The sequence below is a fragment of the Acanthochromis polyacanthus genome, chromosome 10 (assembly GCF_021347895.1).
Source record: "Acanthochromis polyacanthus isolate Apoly-LR-REF ecotype Palm Island chromosome 10, KAUST_Apoly_ChrSc, whole genome shotgun sequence".
Taxonomy (NCBI): Eukaryota; Metazoa; Chordata; class Actinopteri; family Pomacentridae; genus Acanthochromis; species Acanthochromis polyacanthus.
The window spans coordinates 7910945-7931679 of NC_067122.1; the positions used below are offsets into that span (position 1 = coordinate 7910945).

The 20735-nt window shown below is 40.0% G+C and overlaps 1 protein-coding gene across 18 annotated transcripts in view; it reads left to right on the forward strand.

The window, feature by feature from the left end:
* The window catches only part of LOC110960615 (LIM and calponin homology domains-containing protein 1), a 101558-nt gene that overhangs the window by 820 nt on the left and 80003 nt on the right, over positions 1 to 20735 (forward strand). The window lies entirely within an intron of this gene.

Below are 20735 nucleotides of genomic sequence, written 5' to 3' on the forward strand. Positions count from 1 at the left end.
TGTTTTTTGCTGAGGGCCATTGTACAGTAGCCGAGGCTGCTGTAGCGCCCGGTGCGTGTTTGGCTGAAAACAATGAATGCATCATGTGGAATGGATTTTTGCCTCATTGCGAGCCTGCTGAACAATAATCACACAAGCGAGGTTTTGTTCTGGGAGAATTTCAATCACGACACTTGCCTGCCCCCATTGCATTTGACTTTGTCATCCTGCACTGAGCACTTCTCTTGTCAGCCTTCAAAACACCAATGACTGGCTGATGATGTTTTGCATGTTGGTGGAATGCAGCCACAGCTGTGCAGGTTTACATAAAGGCTTAAAAATCAGATTTTAAAGCCCGCTGAGGCACAAAGCTCGGTCTAAAGTTTGTGATTCAGTGTAGCAGGGGTGTTGTCTAGGTTTATGGGGCCTCTGTGCAGGAGAAGATTATGGGCCCCCCTATCTCTTCCCTTACTTGTTTTAACAGATTCATGGTGCATCCTTTAAGTGCTGCATATATAACCTTGATTACAGTCACACTTTTTATCAGTCTTTGCTTAAAAAAAGAAGTTGACCGTATATCTGAAGTGATTCGTCCATCAGCCAAGCGACACTTCTCATTGTTCACTCATTATTTCAAGCTAGGCTGCAGGACTTTTACATATAAGTGAATGGTGCATTTCTGCATTAGCATACTGCTGGTGATGCATTTTAGCTAAACCTGCAATGATTGGTTAGGCAGAGCTGAGAGGGTAATAACCGACTGGGACGGAGTAGGCCACAGCAGCTAAGAATATGACCCTGTGTCTGTGAAGGAAAATCTAGAAAGTGTTAAAAAAAACTTTGGGATGCTGATGAATGCTTGCTGATTTTTTTTTTCTTCTTCCAAAATGACACTGCATAATGATTGTTTTTAAACTGTTTTACTGAAGATGAGTTGGACTAGCTTTGACTGAGTTTTGCAAAGTCTTTTATTTAATTTTTGCCAATTGAAGTCTGTTTTGAACATTTTAATTGTAATCTGCAAAAACCCTTTCTAAATTTGCTTTCTGTCCTGTTCTCCTTTTTCTAAGAATTAATCATTATGTGGTTTATTTATGTATGTAGTTTTCTAGTGCTTTTCAATAGAAGAATGTGAGACACAAGTTCAGAATATGAAGTTTAATATAAAGCGCACTTCAGCATGACTTTAATGTTATCAGTTACTTGAAGAGTATCGGGTTTGATGCGACAGTTAATCTGATTTGTGATTTGCAGCCATTCTTGATATATTTTCTGACAAGCAGCAGTGTATTAGAATAAAATTCGAGCCCAACATCATCATAACATCAGCTTAACCCTCCTGTTGTCCTGGGGTGATTCTGACCCCAGGTAAAATCTTTTGCTGTCGTAAACTTTGATGTAAACAAGGTCTGTTTGGCCCTAAATTCCAAAATTAAGGGACAAATTTATAGTAATGGATTGGACTGAATTAAGACTAAAGGTGTAGCACAGATTTGATTGACAATTTATACTATATGCTTTAAATAACATTCAGATTAGACAGGGCAGTTTTTTGACCTCAGAGGACAAAAGGTGTTAGACAACTGGGAGGACTTTATGAGGGTTAGATAAGTTCTGTTGCTGACCCCATCCACAGCAGTACACTGCTTAGCTTTCCTGTTGGTTCCCCTCTGCACCAAACTGACTCACCACAATTTACTGCCTCATTCAACCCCACTTCAAAGAAACCAAACTATCCTGTTTACGCTACAATTAAACTCCAATTAAATACCTGAAACTGGGTATGTCTTAGCACAACAAAATACTTAAAAATGCCAGTCTGAACATTGTTTAATTTGAATGGGAAAATATTAAAAAGTCATACTGACTCTTCTGTATGCACTTCTTCCCACTTGGGTATTTTTATACATCCACAGCCCTTTGTTTCATTAACTTAATGAAAAATGTCAGATCCTCTTTAAGAGTGTCAGACGCCATTACAGGCCTATTTAGCAGCTGCAAACTCCTCGGAGGCCCAATATCAGATCTTTAAAAAGCCACTACTGACCTAGAATCTCCGAAGCAGATCAGGGTTGAGAGCTGAAAAGACGGGAGTGAACCGACACCACTCCTGTGTTGTGCTCCTCTCACCCTTCCCCCTCGGGGGCTGATTTCATTATCCGCACACACCTGGTAACGGTCCTCGAGTCACCTGAGGGAACCAGAGACAGGTCACTGGTTCCTGAATGAACACAAAGCCTCAGTCAGCATCCCAGCAACTAATGCTTGGCTGCTTGTATTCAACTTCTGTGCCATATATGATGTCAGGACCCGGGGCTAGAGATTTTAACAAACGGGTTCCTTATTTGCCATGTACTGTAAATGGCAAATCAAAATGTGCAAAGAGGCAGCAGAACCTTGTGTGCTTTGTGTTGTGCACCTTAACAGCTGTTTGACTTGATTGGAAATTGTACGTTCTGTTTTTTTTCCCTCACCCCTATTTCAAGTTAGATACATTCTTTTATCTTTAGTTAAGATTTCTGCCTCATATTGTTACACTGAAAGTGTTAAACAGCAAACACAGAGTCATAGGTGCTATTTTAAAAGCTTGATCAACAAGATAGTAGTTCAAATCTGTGACTACAGGTGTGCCATGCCTATCAGAGGCTGTCCATGTGATTAAGTAGTAAGTAAACACTCACGTAATGTGTTGCAAAAGCATGCTTAATTCTTTCTGTGTTCTATTTCAGGGCATGTTAGACATGTATCACTGGGGGGCTTTCTTTTTTGATAACATGCTACACCTATTTAATTTTGAATTGTTTTGGCAGGTACAAATGATTTAAAACCTACTGTGGACTAGTTAGCCACGCATAAACTTTTAAAACTGCTGTTGAAAGCCAGATTTATGCTTCCATGTCAGTCTGTTCTGGTGGTCCCACATAGTTGTGTCCGGAGTAGAAACTGATTTATAGTCAAATGTTGGATTTTAGCCTCTTGATTATTCTAGTACCATTATACCAGTAAATGAAAGTGTCCTAAATTATGTGGCTGTCATGCATTTATTACAAACTCTAAGTAGTTCTTGTGACAGTGAGCCATGATGGGAAAGTTTGCACTACAAGTGAGCTGGCATCAAATGAAAAGCAGTCAGTTGTTGTTCAATTAAATATGTGATTATGCTTTTATATTTTAATTGGCATGGTTTGCACTGAAAATGCCTAAGATAATATATATTCAAGTTGTGTCACTGAAAGGAGGAACATTACTGAGTCTTCAACTAGCTTCTTTTTTTCTATAATCTCAACCATTTATCTCTACCAGCAATGGGAACGTGAAGGAGAAAACTCAAAAAGATCTGACCGGTCACATGTGGTATCAACGCAGCACAAACACATTGCTGCATTTTTGAGACTGTGCATTACAAAACCAAGTATTGAAGTAAATTTTTCCATCATGGGTTAGATCAAAGAGACCTTTGACTGAGAGAGATTATTTTGTGTTTCTTAATGTCCAATTTGAATGGCAAAATAGCCCTCTGAAATGTGTCGCCACGTGAACCGAGCTTAGCCAAATGGCAGACAGCGGCTCTGTCTGTTAAAAAATGACATCGAGATGAAGTGTTCACACCTGCACTCATTACTTCCTTGACGGCCGCTTCCTCTCACCATCTCATCAGTAACGCCGTCACTAATGATGGTGTTTAGGCTCCTCTGAACTTCAGAAGAGGCCGAGTGGCCCTTTGATGAGGGTGAAATCCCTCAGTTGGTTAGCTTGATGGATTTGTGTCATATGGCCACAGGGTGTTTGCGTGAACGGAACCCTGATGATGTTATCTGACAGGATCTGCTCTCAGAAGCATCTTAGTGGTTTGATGAACTGGCTTTCTTCTTGGTGGTTGAGGTCTCTTGCTGCTGGCAAATTCAAATCAAAGCATAACTGAGAGAGCATAGGTCCAATTTACGCAATTCCATCATTTGCCTTGTCATGATTAAAGACATTTTTAGAGGTGAAACAGTCATGAAGTGTGCGCATTTGAAACCGATACAGTAATGCAGCCAAAAAGTTGCCAAGAGAAGTAAAGCTGCTTAGGCGCATGTAGTGTAAAATGTCTTGCCAGTTTTAAACAAACTCAAGTACTAGGGATTACCTCGCTGATGTATTTCATAATGATTGCTTGTTTCTCTTGAGGTGTCAAAAGCAGATGGGAGAAAATAATTCATTAAATCTGTATTGACTGGTTAAGCCACATTGCCAGAGAGGCTGTCTTGTACAGCTTAGAACACACTACATGATGTAAAACCTACTTAAAGCTGAAAGAGCTGTTGCCCTGGCAGCTGCTTCTGCATCTCTGAAACAAGAACAGACTGTCTTGGACTACACATTAGGTTGTAGTTTGTGAATGTAGTTTATTCAGATTTCTTGTTTCAACACTCAAATTTTAGAGTATTATATTAATATAATAGATTTATCTCCTGGCATTTTATTCAGTTTTTCAGTAAAGCATCTGATCTACAAAAAAAATGTCCAATTTTTATATAAAAGGCATATTTTTCCCCCCATACTACACTATCTTACAAATAGAAACAAATTCTCCTATTAGAGAAGCTTTTATCCAAGTAAATGTACTATTTTTATCCCCCACCTCCACGAAGTGGAAAAGGGGGATAGGTTTGGCGTCCGTGCGTCCGTCTGACATGAAGGAGACCACTTTTCTCGGAAACTATTACAGCTAGGATTACGAAATTTAGTGTGTAGCTTCACACCATGGACACCTTGATCAAGTTCGAAAATGACACCTGTGCGATAATATTTAACAGAGTGATGGCCCTTGATCACTATTTTGGATATAGACTCATAGAGATCACATTTGGCGGGGGATATTGATGACTATGTAGTCTTGTTTTGTTTATTATTTTTTGTTTGTTAAACTGCTCAAAAGATGCTCAAAATAGCTGTTGACTAATTAACTCATTGACAAATCATTTTGGCTCTATCTCAAGTATATCCATTTTTTTCTGCAACGAGGACCTTTTGGCACACTGTAAGAGGTTGTAGCCATCTCTAAAGGAAACAACCAGCACAAAAATGATGAGCATTGAAAATTGACATTTTTGTTTATTAAACACTAAGAAAAGGCATAGATTTCTGTCATGTACAGTCACTTAGACTCACTGGCTTTATTGTATGCAAACCGATCTCAATGTTGTGTGTAGTTGCTCCCTACAGGCATTTTGTGAGCTTCTGGATATCAAACCATCACATTATTCGAATGAAATTTTGATAAATCACCTAGTTTAAGCCAGCTTGTGATTTATCAGTGGGTTCATCTCTGTGCCTGTCTGCCAACCAAAGATGTGTTGTGATACCTATAAAACAGGGCCATCCACTTGACCCTTTAGATATCCATCTGTATCTTTAGGTGGCATTTCTATTTATTCCCGTCACAGCTGCATAGCTGTGTTATCAGTCTAAAATCGTTTTGATCTAAATACCTTTGTGTCGAGGTGTCTTTCTTTCCTAAGCTTGTCTTGTCTTGTATACTGTGTCTTCTCTATCTTTAATCCAAGTCCTGACATGCTCAGGGGTCTGTGAATAATGCCAAGTTCCTCTGTGACATGCCTGAAAGTGATATCATCTAAATGTCAACGGCTGATACCCTTCCAGTGATATCATCACGCACAGCAGACAACAGTTCTGTGTTATTAGAGGCTGTTCAGTGTACATATATCACTGTGACGGGAGATTTAATCCTCATTCCGCTTTCTGCAGTCAGTGTTTTATCTTGGGACTTGGATAGGAGTGTTTTCAGTGTGTGCATTGTTGAAACTTGTATCAGAAGTCAGCACACGCCACAGATCTACTAAATTCTTCAAAATGCAGCTGCAGCTTTGTTTTCGTAGTTGTTGTTCATTGAAACTGTAGTAACTGAGTCAGCACAACATTATTTCACAAAGGCATGATTAATCGCAAACTAAATCCTGTGCAAAGGGCCAATGGAAGGCACCCAATGGACAGTAGAGTACAAACATGTTTACGTGGTGAGTGATTGACAATGAGGACCAGCCTTCTCCAGTTGGAATGAGGTGCAGTATATCAAGCTGAAGTGCCAAATAGGACTAGACCTGATGACAGCTCCTGGTGTTTGCTACGGAAACTTTGGGTTAAAGAGCCAGAAAATTGAGAACCAAGCCAAGAAATGGGGGGAAGAGTAACGGATGCCAGATCATTTTAAACACTGACGATCATGCCCTGAAACAATGTTCCGTCCCTCCACACTTTTGTATTCCTACGTTGCTATAAGGTGCTGTTTACTTTGTCCAACAAGATATTTTATGAGTGATGGTATACTGTGTTAGTTCAGCAGAAATCCTGGTAGGTTTTGAGACTGGGTCCAGTTTGATTGAAATTTTGACTGCTATGCAGAGCAACACTGTTAGAGGGTGTTGCTATTGCTCTTTTCAGAGTGAAACAAATAAATGACATCCATCATTTTTATGCCCTTCATTAAAGTGAGAGTGAACTCATGGAGAGATGTCAGAGAAGGGGCCCGTGATATATAGATGTTTTCCAGAGCTGCAGTTCACACTTTTATGTGTTCATTTAGTCTCTTTTTTTTTTTTTTTGTAGACACACACAAAACGTTCCTTTTGGGATATAAAATGATTTTGATATCTTACTGAACACGGTATCCTAAATCTGGGCACCCGCTAACATCCTAAAGGCCTCTTTTAAGATTGCCACATGCCTGTGAAGTTCTGCAAAGTTGTGATTAGGTACTTAAATGTAGCTACTTAACTAAAACGCTCTTTTGCTTTTTGCTGCATAGATACTATTGCTGTGTGCACATGCGCAAGCCATCATTGTCTCCTCTCTGATTTTATGGTGTTTAGTAAATAAGGCCCCTAATCCTGACCAAAAGGTCAATCCTGCAGGAGATAATGCACATCCATCAACAGAATTACCCTGTCAGAATATGTGTGAGTGATGGACGTTGCTCTGATTGCAAGTATTAGATTTATACCTGAACTATGAAATGGAAAATGCTGTGAATCCACCTGAGTATGAAGTCTTTCTTTTTGGATGCTGTGCCAAAAACATCTTCTGTCTATGGCCTCGAGCTGTTTTGGAAAGACGGTGCCATGTGCATAGAAAGATCTGTAGTCACTCTGTCTGTCCGAATCCTTACATGATCTCATTCCTAGTTTGGGGCCATTTTCATTGTTTCCCACAGATTGGTGTTAATTGCTTAGCTTTGACTACATGAGGTGCATTGCCATGACTACAAGCCATGGAAGAATGTAACTTTAGAAGGAAGTGTCTGTTAGAGAAGGGTTTAGTCTCGATTGAGGATGTCCCCTTCATTGCTCGACTTAATTCTCTGATGACCTGGAAATCCTTTGTCGACCACGAACCCCCTATGCTGACTGTGCAGCTTTGAGTATACAGTTAAGCGTATTATTTGAGGATGAGAATTTAGTCGAAACTTGGATTTCAGCTACCCGTTTGCTCTGCTTGCTTTCTCTGTTTCCATGTCTGCATTTTGACCTCTGTTTTCAGTGTGTTTATGGTTGCAGTTAGGTAGAGTCAGTTTCAGACAATTTATTGCAGTAATAAATGGGATGCTTAGTGTCCCCTTCTTTTCCAATACGTATATCAGCACCACACAGCTTCAGTCACTCACCCAATGAGAAATCCCTGAAAGTAAGATACTAATCACTAATCCTGTGGTTATGATCTCCTTAATCTCCACTGTAACCTTCTGCCTCTCCTGGTGAAGCAGGAAAATGAACCAAAGTTTTGATGCAATTAGTGAGACAGCAAGCAGTAAAGATCTAATATTTGAAAGATGCAGATAGAACATGTGCAAGTTTGTGAATACAGCTATATTGTAAAATGCTTTTTAATAGCTTGCTGCGAGATGCACCTATTGGCCACAGCATTTTAGATATGATCAAATGCCTCCGTCTGTATTTCTGCCATATATGTCTGCAGATTGAGAGTACTTGTTTATTTGTATTTTGTACACAAAAATCCAGTAGTAGAATGGTACAGATGTCAGCAAATGCCAGCCAGTGTGGCCACAGATGGGTCTTTAAAAACGCATACACATTTGGGGTGAGAGGTGATCATGTGATGGATTACCAAACTACAGAGGAGATTAGTCCCCTCCCTCTCCTCTGTGTCTGCATGCTTGTACATTTGTGTTCATAGTGGTACTGAGACAGATTACAGCATTCACTTTTGGTTATTTGTAGTGTTGTTGTGAGTATGAATCCAGTGCCACATTTGCAGTGACAAAAATAGTTCAGTTTGTTTATTTATTTGGTCAGGGGCTGAACTCATAGGAGAAGAGATGCATTGTTCCAGATTTAGCCACTAGCTCATTTACATTGACCACATTTGTCCTTGTTTTCACATTTTCTGTACCTGAACTTGAAGGCAGCATCACTGGCCAGCATGTGTGTCTTGCCTTTAGCTGATTTGTATAATGGCCTTCTTCTGAAGGAGCTTTCCGATAAAGCAGCTGATTTGTTGGCTTGCAGTTAGCTTCCAGTAAAGGCAAAGTGGATATTTGGAGGACATGCATGCCAGGGTAGACTCACAAAAGAACTATGCTCTAGTGAAGCAAGGAGGTTCAACGTATCTAGTGAAACCTGCAGGTACTCCATTTCACAGTCAAATGTATTCAAATAAAGTAGGCCAGTGGACTTAGTGAATTCTCCAGTTAGGCTGATGACAGGAGTTGGCTTACAAAACTATTTTGTTAATCACTGTGTCGTTTGATATTCAGTTGAACTTGTTTATTCAGGGGTAATTAATGAGTGGGTTGTCCAGGGAAGGCCTTAAAATACTGAAGACGTATGGTTAGGTTTTTTTTTGTCTCCTAATAAAAACCATGAACCCTAAGACAGTTTTACAAAGCTTATTTACTATTAATTACTTCTATACTTGGCAAGATTTACTAATGCCAAACTTCTCTCTGGAGGTTTAAGATATTTTGACAACAAGGCTCGATAGTTTCTGATCCTGTGCCATATAATGCCCAAATTTGTGGCATTATTGTTCACCTGTCCAGGATGTACTCAGTCCCTTACATACATAGTCAGAGAGGCTTCAACACACTGTCATCCTGAAGTAGCTGTGAATAAAAAAAATCTTCTGGATGGAATTATACAACAGCCACCAAGAGCAATGTAAAGAATACATATCTGCTGCTTAGCCTGGATGTCCCTTTGACTTTCTGGCTTTATGTGTGTGTGTCTGTGTGTCTGTTTCACCTGATTTTGCAAGTCTGTTTGTGACAAGGTGGACATATTCATCTCGTTCAACTGTCAGGTCTGTGTGTTCATGCACTGACAGAGAAAAGGAGCTTTCAAGGAGAAGAGATCAAGACAGTACGGCGCTTAAACTGCAGTGCGACACACACACAAACACACACAGGCACACACACATGTAGACAATAAGGACCAGTGTGAAGGAGGCACAGCCGCCTGTTTGCCAGAGCTGCTCAGCCACTCTCTGCAGGGAAGCTGTTGGCAATTGTTGTTACTGACCACGCTTGCAAATGCATTTAATGCACGCTTTGAAAAGAAATGTAACCAACAGATGATGACATCACGCCACTGAGAGTGTTAGACACTTAAAAGTATTCTTAAAGCATCGAGAGAGAGCTTTTATGCAGGACTGTATGCATTATAGCAGGAGAATAGCTTAAAAATGCAATGTTCATGGGTTCTGTGTCACTGTAAGCCTTTTTATATGGGGCTGTTTTAGGGTAAACTAAATCTTTGTGTGGATTCTGAAAACAATACTGTCCAGCCAAGGCTAGATGCATTTTGGTTCAACTTGGACGAGCATTGACTAGTGAAACAGAACACTTAGAACCATCTTTTCTGCTCTAGTCTACTCTTCAACCACCAGTGATGTAAAATTCACCATATAGGCTAACATAGCACACCTCCATTGCTCTGCTTCGTAAGTGCTCATACAACTGGAGTACCTACTGTTTGTAATTTGTGCTTGCGGAGCTAGCATCGCAGTCAAGGCTAGTTGATCCTACACCGCAATGGAAGCAGAGGGCCTCAGTGGGTTGATTATGAGCCTGTTCAGCAAGCGTTCATGCTGCATTCCACCTGCTTTGAATTCTTACACTGGAAAACTGCCTTATACCAGTATCTTCCTAGTGTGTAGCTCCTTTTTTGTCCGAAATTGCCCTCGTCTTTGGTAGTGCTCAGTAGACCCAAGTAGTTTGGGTCGTGGTTAGCATGAAGTGAAAATCTCAGCATCCTGCGAAAAGGGTTAAAGCTTAACTCATTAAAACGCGTAACGCTTTGGTATTGTCATTGTATAAGGAGGAGGTTTTCGAGGAGAAAATAAAAACTATGGAGCAAGAGAAACTTTTCATCCACTGGTCTGTGCACCAGCCCCCGATGCTTCAGTTAAGACATTGCCATTATAATTATTCTTTTAAAGACAAGGAAAGCGCATACAACAGTTTTGGGGAGGTATATGCGAGGCCTTTTCAGCTGTATTTGGAATTACTGTGGTTCCTCACCCATTTTTACTTCTTTTTGGGGTTAAAGTGGAGGGTTTGATTTTGCCCCTTGGTGGTCAACAGATTGTTGCCTTTTCAACCCTCTTGGCAAGACGCTTGATACTTTTGAAGTGGAGGGATGCTGCCCCACCCACAGTGTCACACTGGATCAAGGATGTTTTATTTCACCTTAAGCTTGAGAAAACTAGATGTGTTCTTAAGGGCTCTGAAAGGAAATTCTATAAGATCTGGAAGCCTTTTTTGCTTTATTTTGATCAAGCATCGACTCAGGTGCAAGAATGACTTTGATTTATAAATTACGCTGGCTAAACTGACTCCCCCTTTTTTTTTATCTTATTTTTTTTCTAACTAATTGTGTGTGCACTTTATTTTTATTGTTTATTTATTTCTAAGTGTTTTCATAACTGAGTGACTGTAAACGCATGTTTTTAGTGGGTGGGTTTTTATTTTTATTTTATGTTATATGTTTTTTTTTTTTCTTTTTTTTCTCATGTTAAAATCATAATAAAAATATTAAACACTAAAGACAAGGAAAGCGCTCCAAGGCACTCTTGAAGTAAGTTTTATTAGTCAGTCTTCTTGTAATTTGCTGTGCTGCTTCCTTATGAACGGGATCCCGTGTCCAAAAGGCCTGAGAGTTGTTTAGAGTTAATAATATTTCTTTGAACATACCATAAAGTGAAAGCGTTTTAAGTTTTACTTGAATTTTCTCACTTTCTTTTCATTAAGCAGGAGCCACAGATCAAAGATGACTGAAACATGAACACATGACAGTTGTGACTCTGCAGGGGTGTTCCTGGCTCTGTCTTCTTTGAATTAATCACGTTAATCTAAAATATTCAACCCTGACTTTGTGGAGCAGATGGAGAGAGAAATGAACTAGGCCTGACATCTACTGTGTACAGACACCAGCACAACTGCTTGGTGTCTCATGTTGGCAAAATATTTCACTTCCTCCAAAGAGAAATTTCCAACCATTTGAGGGACTGAAACTGTTTAACAAAAAGCTTGTCCTCTCATTTTTGCCCGTAATTACAGGCTGCACCTCCTCTGTCATGTAATCTACCATCACCCTATTGATTGCCCTTATTCACTGGAAAAGTGGGTCACTTTGCATGCCTCCCATTAAACTCAGATTTATTGATTATTTTGTGGGTTTTTGGCAGAGATGTTACAGGTTCAATTTCTTAGAGCAGTTTGAAATAATTCTGTAAATGTGCAAAATTCTCTAGAGTCCCTTCTGCAAATATCTTTTAGTAAGTCGTGTGCTGTCCTTGCTCCACATCTGGTGGAGCTTATTTAGTGCTTCACAGTTGTGGATTGGTTTTGTAATGGGCAGCTTAGTGTAGGGATGAAACTTTATCATGTCAAAAAATATTATTAGGAATCTTACTCAGATTTCTTCGTGTCTTGGAGCATTGGGAGCTGTTCTTTGTGAACTAAGACGATGGATAGCACTGAGACTGATGTCGCTACACCGTCCGGGCGATGTTTCTAATTGGGTCACGCAGGCTGAGCTGGTTTCCTAGTTTTCAGAGTTGGGGCACTGGGGAGCTGGACTCTTTCTGACTATCGAGGGAGCAAGTGCAACCTGCGCTGGATGACAGGCTGAATGACAGTTGTATAGCAACCGTGGGAGATTGGCCTGCCTTTTTGCTTGTTCTGTTCTGTTGTACGTGACCTGATAAGAGCACAAGAGCACACCATGACTAGTGACGACAATGTTGGTCTGTTAGTTGATCTAACGCTTTGGTCCAGACTACAGTGCCCACCAATAATTTCTGGATTGTCATAAAGTTTAGTCTAAAATAAACCTTGTGGTGAGAGAATGAAACATCAAGGCTTTGGCGATTCCATGCCTTTTACTTTAGAGCCACTATGAGGTTATATTTGTACACTGACAGTCAATAGAAATTTTGAGACCATATTTTTCAACATCATTTTTATTTTGAAGCCCGAAACTGGATTTTCTTCATATGAATCATTTGTTTAGCATATTGGCATACAGAAACAAAAATCTAAAGTTTCAAGAATGATTTCAAAATAAAGAATTTCACAAAAGAAAACGGCACCTGCCAAACACAAAGTCACAACAGTCACTACCGAGTATGGCCTCCATTTGCTTCGATGCAGGCAGCAATCCGTCGGCGCATGCTTTGGACCAGGGTTCTGATTGTGGGTTGGGAACAGCCCATACGCCTGGCTACATCACTGTAGCTCAAACCGGCCTCCACCATACCCAGTGCCCGGAGACGTTGTTCATGTGACAGACGCAGCATGATGCTGTTCACTGGACTAACAATGGTGACCTTTTTTGGGCCTTTATATAGGCCTTCAAAACCCATTCTCAAATTGTGCAGATACTCACTGAGTATTGCTTGGTGTGTATTTGGTTCACTTTTGCAAAGTGACCAACCCATGTGCAATGAATCATGACAAAATGACAACTCATCATTATCTCAACTACCAGGGCACTAGATCATCAGTAAATCCACAATGAATAATTACAACCCCCCCTACAAGTAGAATTCTGCGTACATTTCTACCTCAAAATTTCTATTGACTGTCAGTATATTACTTAGTAAGATGTCTCAACTATTGGATGATTCACAGTGAATGTTGTTACAAACATTACTGTTATCCTGAATTATAAAATTGGCCATTTTCTTTTCCTCTCATGCCATCGTGTAGTCAGATCAATTTCAGTGGTCCAATTTATAGTTTGTTCAAATATGTTTAAATATTCTATCTCCACTGTCAATTCATTTTTAATTTGTCAAAAATTAACTAAATTGAGATGATAAACATGGCTAAGATTTTCACTGCCAAACATCAGCATGTGTACAAAGCCATTTTCCACATGAAGACATACTAGAGAAACTAAAATCACACTTTAAAATGATACAATTTGCAAATTACAAAGGCTGAAATTTAGGAGATATATGTGGCTATTAAACAGTGAGATTATTGCTTTAATTCAGCTTTATTTTACTGAAGCAAATAAAAGCTTTCAGCGGTTACCAGGCGTAAACTAACCGTGACGTCACCCGTTGGTTTCAACGCCGAGAAAATGAAGTCCGGATTTTACTACTTCCTGGTCGCCGTTTTGGATTTTTTGGAGCCAGTGACGTAAAAAGCGTCATCAAACAGGCTGGACCGGAGAGCAACTCGGGGCAGGATTGGATGAGGACTCTCTTATCCCGCCCACATTTTACCGCAGAGGCTTCTGTTGCTGTCCATCAAGTATAGCCACGCCCCCTGGCTCCACCAACTTTAACGATTTATTTAAAATTCAGTATTGAGTTATTTTAAGATCGGCCACCTGATCTCTCATTTTGACCATGAAAACTAACGGGAAAAAAATCCTGAGCTGTAGAACATCAGTCTATCAAATTTTATTTTTTCCAAAAATGAATTGGGGTCTATGGAGCAAAAGCTTTTTGGAGCCAACCCTAGCGGACGGCGTGATATTGCAAGTTTTTGACACTTCCGGGTGGGCTTCAATTCTGGAGCCAGATGCTACGTCCACTATATATACAGTTTATGGCGGTTACCTGTCCACTGATCAATATATACTATAAATGGTGCTGTGAAAAAGTTTTGTGAGTTGTCTCTGTATAAAATTCTATAAGTATAAATATTAATTTGATTATCTGAAACATTTAAGTGTAACAGATATGCAGAAATAGAAAATTTCTATAGATAGGCAAATGCTTTTGCTCGACACTGTCTTTCATGCAGACAGGTGGTTCCACTGAGCCAGCCTCATTATTTGATAATGCATTGCACCTTTCTCAGGATTTAAACTATCGTGTCATTAGCTTTACAAATCCAGGAGGTCCTCGGTGTGACAGTCATGCTTTTAATGATGTCTCATGTGGTAAAACTTATTCACATTTTAAAATCTATTGCATAGTCAATTAAGAACTGAAGCCTGACTTTAAGAAATTAAAATGCAAATCAAATATGTAAGAAAAACACAACTGGATTTCCTTCTCAGATCATTCAGCCTTCAGTTGCACATAGTTTTTTTTAGGTTGATATGATAGTTTCCTATTCATTTTCTGGTGTGAATTATAAATTTAATGACTAATCCATGCTTTTTGGCCTGAATTTGTCTTCTTCTTGTTCAGTAATTTCAACAAAGAAAAATGACATTATTAATCTGGTAATGGACTCTACCTCAGCTGTTGTCTTGTTTCATGAAAGCATATTTTCTATTGTTTCAAGCTAAAAGTAAAATTGTTAGTCCTTTTTTTGCGCTGCAGTGAACCAGATGACTCAGGTCCCCCATGAATGGAGGCTTTTAGAACTGAGTGGGATGGCTCTCATTGTCTCACACACATAGTGTCGTACACATGACTCCATTCCCACTCGCCCCAACATTCCTGAACCCCTCAGTCCACATCCCATTCAGACAGCAGTGTACACACACAAACACACACGCAGACACACTCGCACACTGGTCGGCCTCTCACAACAATGCGTGCTGTCACCACGCTCTGGAAAGTGACACGGTCGTGCCTCAGCTGACTGGCGTTTGTCTGAACTGGCTGGCATGATGCAGCATCTTTTCACTGCATTTCTTCAATATCAGATGGGAATTTCTTCATAGTCGAGAAGGCATCTTTGCTTTGTTGGATCCGTCTGCGAAATTTCAAAGCATGATTTGTTGTATTTGTTTTTCCTGTTCCCCCCCAAAACATATTTTTGGAGCTGTATAATAATACTCTGGCTTATAATTTGTGTCTGATAAGCTTTTTTCCATAAAGGGAGGTTTGTTTACCTGGTTCCAAATTTTAGCTAATTGCAGCTTTATTTATGTGTTCAATTGTGTGTGTGTTAAGCTATGCTGTTGATAAGAAAAAACATGTTTCTTTTGTAAGTTTGTTTGTTTTTCTTTTTCCAAGCTTTGTGTTTAGATTAGCAGTTGGTCATTGAAGATGTTTATGGGAGCAGCATATTAAAATAGAATAACTATAAATTTAGGACAGAAGAACTGAATGCAGAATAGATAGAATGCCTTTCCTGCCCCTCTGAGTTTCCATCGCTGAGTCTTATTTCGTGTTCAGCTAAAACCATTAGCTGGTATTTGCATTAGAATAAGTGTCTGAGTTCTTTCTTTATCTCATGCTTTGACAGCCATTTTCCCACATTAGAATGAAAACTACATCTCAGTCTAGCTATATCAACTCGCTTCTGAGACAGGAAGGAGGGTCCTAATGGAGAAGTAGAAACATCTTTTGACTTAGATAAAGAAATATGTCTGGAAAATGTTTGGCTGTCTGGACATGAATGTAGATTCTCACACTGTAGTTTGTGTTTTGGATTGCTGTGTCTTAAAGAGACTGGAATTTACTAGATTAGTTTTGTATTTTTCAAGAATAAATCTTTAGGTGGTCTGGCTACCAGTAACGTGATGATTTCCTGTCTTCCATCTGCACTTGTCAAAGAAGTCACTACAGAGCACTAAGTTTAATTGGCAGGGTTGAAACCATGCCCCCATAAATATTAGTGTCAGCAGATGTTAACTAGTAAACCTGTCTGTTGATTCATTCTGACAGTGTGTGCTACAGATACGGTTACTGTACGAACATGTGTGAAGTGGAGGGGAGTTCAGAGAAAACCCTACCGTCCCTCCTTTCCTGCTCTTATTATTTTTTCTTCTCTTGAGTGACGGAAGATGAAATGGCTCGTTGACTTTTTACCAACTAGTGCACAAGCACCAAGCACAACTGCACTGAAATGGGATTTCCCCTGTGCTTGAAAAGGTCTTTTGTGGAATCAGGCTTTAGGCACAAGAAGCTTTATATTTCATGATACCTCAGGCAGCAATAGCAAGTCAGCGGAACAGAAGAAGAAGAAATGGATTATCAGTGAAGGAGTAATAAAAACCACCATGACTGAACCCATGAATAGCTCCACCTGCTGTCCAGAAACTTAAAACTCACTGATAGAAAAACGATATTGGACGTCCTTTATGATTTACAAGCGTTCTCTAGGTGGTATAATGCTGAAACTGACAGCTTTGCAAGAAACAATTCAGTTACACTAAGAATATTTCAAGATGTCATGACAAAAAAGAATCATTTGGGATTGCCAAATGAAATAAAAGTGTACAATTTGCTTGACTTCCTGCTGAATAAACATTAGTGGCAGGTGGCATCACTGTTAGTCTTGGATGATGTGATTTGAGTTTACAAGTTAACTGTACCCTCACCCTTTGTGTAAAACCTATGTTCTAGGTAAATGGGTATGAAACTGTTGCTTTGATTTACTTCAATAAAAGTTTAAATTTTTATAACCCGGTAGTGTGCACCGTTTTAAACAGTAACTAGACGAGCCCTCTGTAGAGGGCAGAACCACGCCCTCTACTGGCGAAAACCCTGTCCTCCCTATACAAATGATGCAATATGTATCAATTTTGATCATTGTACATGTCTCCCTTCCTACTTGATCTGCTGATCTGTACCTCCACAACTGAACAGGGAACCTTAGACTGATCTTCAGTGCCAAGTTTGATTATCCTGACTTCAGCACTTGCAGAGATATCGGAACGGACATAGACACACACACACACACACACACACACACACACACACACACACACACACACACACACACACACACACACACACACAGCCAGCCACCGCACCAAATGCAGTAACCCCGCTGTCGTTCGTCAGGCGTGCCAGGGTGGGTCTACTTACCCTCCATCAGGCTCGAGGCTGGAGTCTCCTAAAACTGGCCGACGAATCACCATGAAGTGTAGAGTCAGAAGGCGGGCGTAACAAAGTGACGACAGAGGCGCGACGATTCTGACAGAAACAACCGGAAGCAACTAGCCTAGCCGTGCTAGACAACCCACGGCAACGAATTTAATTCTCTGCAAGAGCTGACAACCAAATCGACAACAGTCGTTGAGCTCCATTAGCACAGACTCTGAATAATCTTTCTGTTAACATGTCTGTAATATAATTGAGCTTCACCCATTGACTGTATAAATAAGGCTTCACCGAACTACCGCATCCTCTGATTTCCGGCGCTCTAGGAACTATGTCAGCCTATTCGTTGCGCTGATTGGTTGTATACCTACCCAACTGCTGCAGAGTGATTTGAAAGACAACCTTTTAGCCCGCCTCCTTATCCCGCCTCCTTCCCTGTCGAGAGTTCCTAGACCCTTGTGTCTTCAGACCTGGGCCTAGCGCGGCTAGGCTACAAGAAAACAGCAAAAATCTCACATTTTTGGACCACTCAAAGTAGATTCAGGCTTTAAAAACAGCTCACTTAGCCCACCTATTGTAATCCTGCCAATTTGCAAACTACATTTAGTCTCTTAATGTTTTTTGTTACTTTCTGAATCAGTAGTTAAGCCAAGCCAATGAGTGGTTTCCTTTTTAATGTGCAAGTTTATATTTAACTGTGACGGACACATTGAAGAGGGGCAACCAAAGACTAAAGTTTTATTTTATGTATTTTTCTTGATTACTTGTGTGCCTCCAAAATATGATCAGAATTACACAGGACCATCACCACACACCATTTAATACAATTAAACTCATTCTAAAAACTGACAGGCTGTAAACAGTCCTAAACTGTCAGTTGCTTGTAGCCCAGTAACTGTAGCCTGGCACTGGCACTCTGAGGGTGAAAGGGTTAGATTTCCACTGGGCTCAGCCATGCTGAAAATACAAGCACTCACTGTGGTGAGAGGGATAAAAGCATCCGCTAAATGGCATACGTTTGATTTGTACAGTAGGAGTCCTGTTCTCTCCTACTGCAGCAGGTCAGCCTCTGTGTAACGACAGCAGCAGGCAGAGGTCTCCCTTTGGACCTGGACCACAGCCAGCACTGCAATTCAAGGAACGTGTTTGTTAAGTGTTGGCCACAATTTAATTTTGGCAGGGCATTTAGCATTTCTCATTGACGCACTAACCCAATATACGCAAACTCTGCAAGAAAGCATTTGGACCAGTGATCCTGAGCCTGTGTCCAACAGGGCAAATTTAATCTGCATATGCCATGTACACTGGCCTGTTTTGTTTTGCTTGTGTGCTGCATTGATGTGTATTGTAGTGACTAAATTAGTACCAGACTCTTAAAAATCTTTTATATGGTAGTGACTTCACACCAAGTTTTTATTGTTGCCTGGCTGGATAAACTGTCATTTGTGGCGTCCTTTGGAATGATCCCCACCCTCTGATTCTGACCCAATTTCCACATCTTCATTCTGAAAGTTATGTTGCATTTACTATTCCCTGAGGGAATATAGCAAACTCCTAACAGAAGGTGATAGTTTTTCTGTAAGAAAGCAATCCTTAATAACAACTAGTGTAAAGAAATTACGTGATCTGTACTCTGACACTTTCTTACTCCTGCTGCAGTGCTACTGTTTTTACATGGAAGTAGTTTTAGACACTGGTATCATGTAATATTTACAGCAGAGTATATGGGTAAACTGGGGCTTTACTTACAGTACCTTATTTATAAATTGGTGAAATCAGCTAACACACAGTGGCCACATAATAAACACATCGAGCGTTTTGGTGCTGCTACTTGGAATGTCTCATAACCTACTAGAGATCACGTTTAACGAGTGCATTGCACTTACATCGTTTAGCTTGAGCTCATTCAGTTATGTAACATGTCTTGCCAACATAGGTCCATTCCAGGTCTGGCTAGTTAAGAGTGTCAACTAAATACCTCCAGTGGAATGGCTTAGCTTACAGTACTGGTCTTGAGTGCTGTTATCCCCATCAGCTTGCTGGTAAAAAGGGATAAACTCTAATCCTGACTAATCTAGCCAGCTGCACCTCCTTCTTTTGCCGGCAAGCATGACAGCTCCCCTGGGTGGCCTGAGACCAACATTGACACTATCATTAAAGGAGCATAGGAAGCTTATCTGCATGTGGTACTCTGAGACTGTGACCCTGACCTTTGATATTCTCCTTGCCTGTAACGTTTGAAATTTGGGAAGATTAAATAAAAATGCAGTTTATCCACTGAAAAAATGTTGTACACATGATTCCCTGTCTGAGCCGATAGTAAAACAGGAAAAGATCAAGCATGATTGGCCACAAGAGAGAAATGTAGCAAAAGTCAAGCATGAAAAACAAGCAGGAAGCGCAAAGAAGTGTAAAACCACAAATATGTGTACACGCTGTTCAATTGTAGACTAAAATAATTATATAGTTATATAATTGTATAATTATATTGACCCATATGTTCTTGTTTTAAGCAAATTGACAACTATGATCACAAGTAGGATGTGTAAACATGCATTTCTGTACTGTTTCAACCCTACATATGTCGATTACAACATTTAGTTATTTTAAACCTCATATTCATTCTCACATTGCACACTTAATCAGCAAATGACTGTTAATGTTCTCAGTGATATAATCTGTTATTCAGAGGGCTTTCAAAAGACTTATGCAATGTGAGCAAAGCATAGGCCTCCATCTATGAACCCTGTAGCTGAAACTGACCAGGCTTTGTAAACTAAGTTAAGGAAGTTTTCTTTTCGGTCTCAATTCCAATTTTACTCTACTGCCAAAACTAATGTGTTATCCATCCATCTCAGATTGCTTACAGCACTTGTAAGTATGCAGACATTTGTGTGGGCACTGAGTGATAGGAATGCTTCTGTGTAAACCCGCTATTAGTTTACTTGATCCTACAATGGAAATCGGAGCTTAATCACTGAATTTGTCTTTATTTTTGAACATTTTTAGGGTTTAGCACACAATCACACAGTACTTTGTTTGTCTTTGGTCATGCTTTTGTCATATTTGTCACATGGATTATTTGAGCAATAATATAACCATTGGTCTCTGTATTTTTCAATTTAGTTCAAATCATGTACTGTTTCATCCACAGATTATAAGGTACGCTCTCAGTCTGTTGCTCTGGGACTTTTGGGATTTGGTTTACACCCATTAGCTCGTGTGCTGTTCATTAAAACAATTGTTCCCTCAGCTTTCGTCCACTTTTCAGTGATGCATTACTTAACTGCCTTGTAGTTGCCCACAGACTGGTGCTTTTCTCCAACAGATTCATTTTGCACATCTGATCCAAGGATGTATTAAATAAACAACCTGTCAGTCATCGCTGTCTATCTACATGCAGCCGGCTAACCTCCCTTTCTCAGGAAATCATTTCTGTCAAAAATGTGTGATCTGGCACATGCAAACACACCAACAAAAACATAAGTAGCATA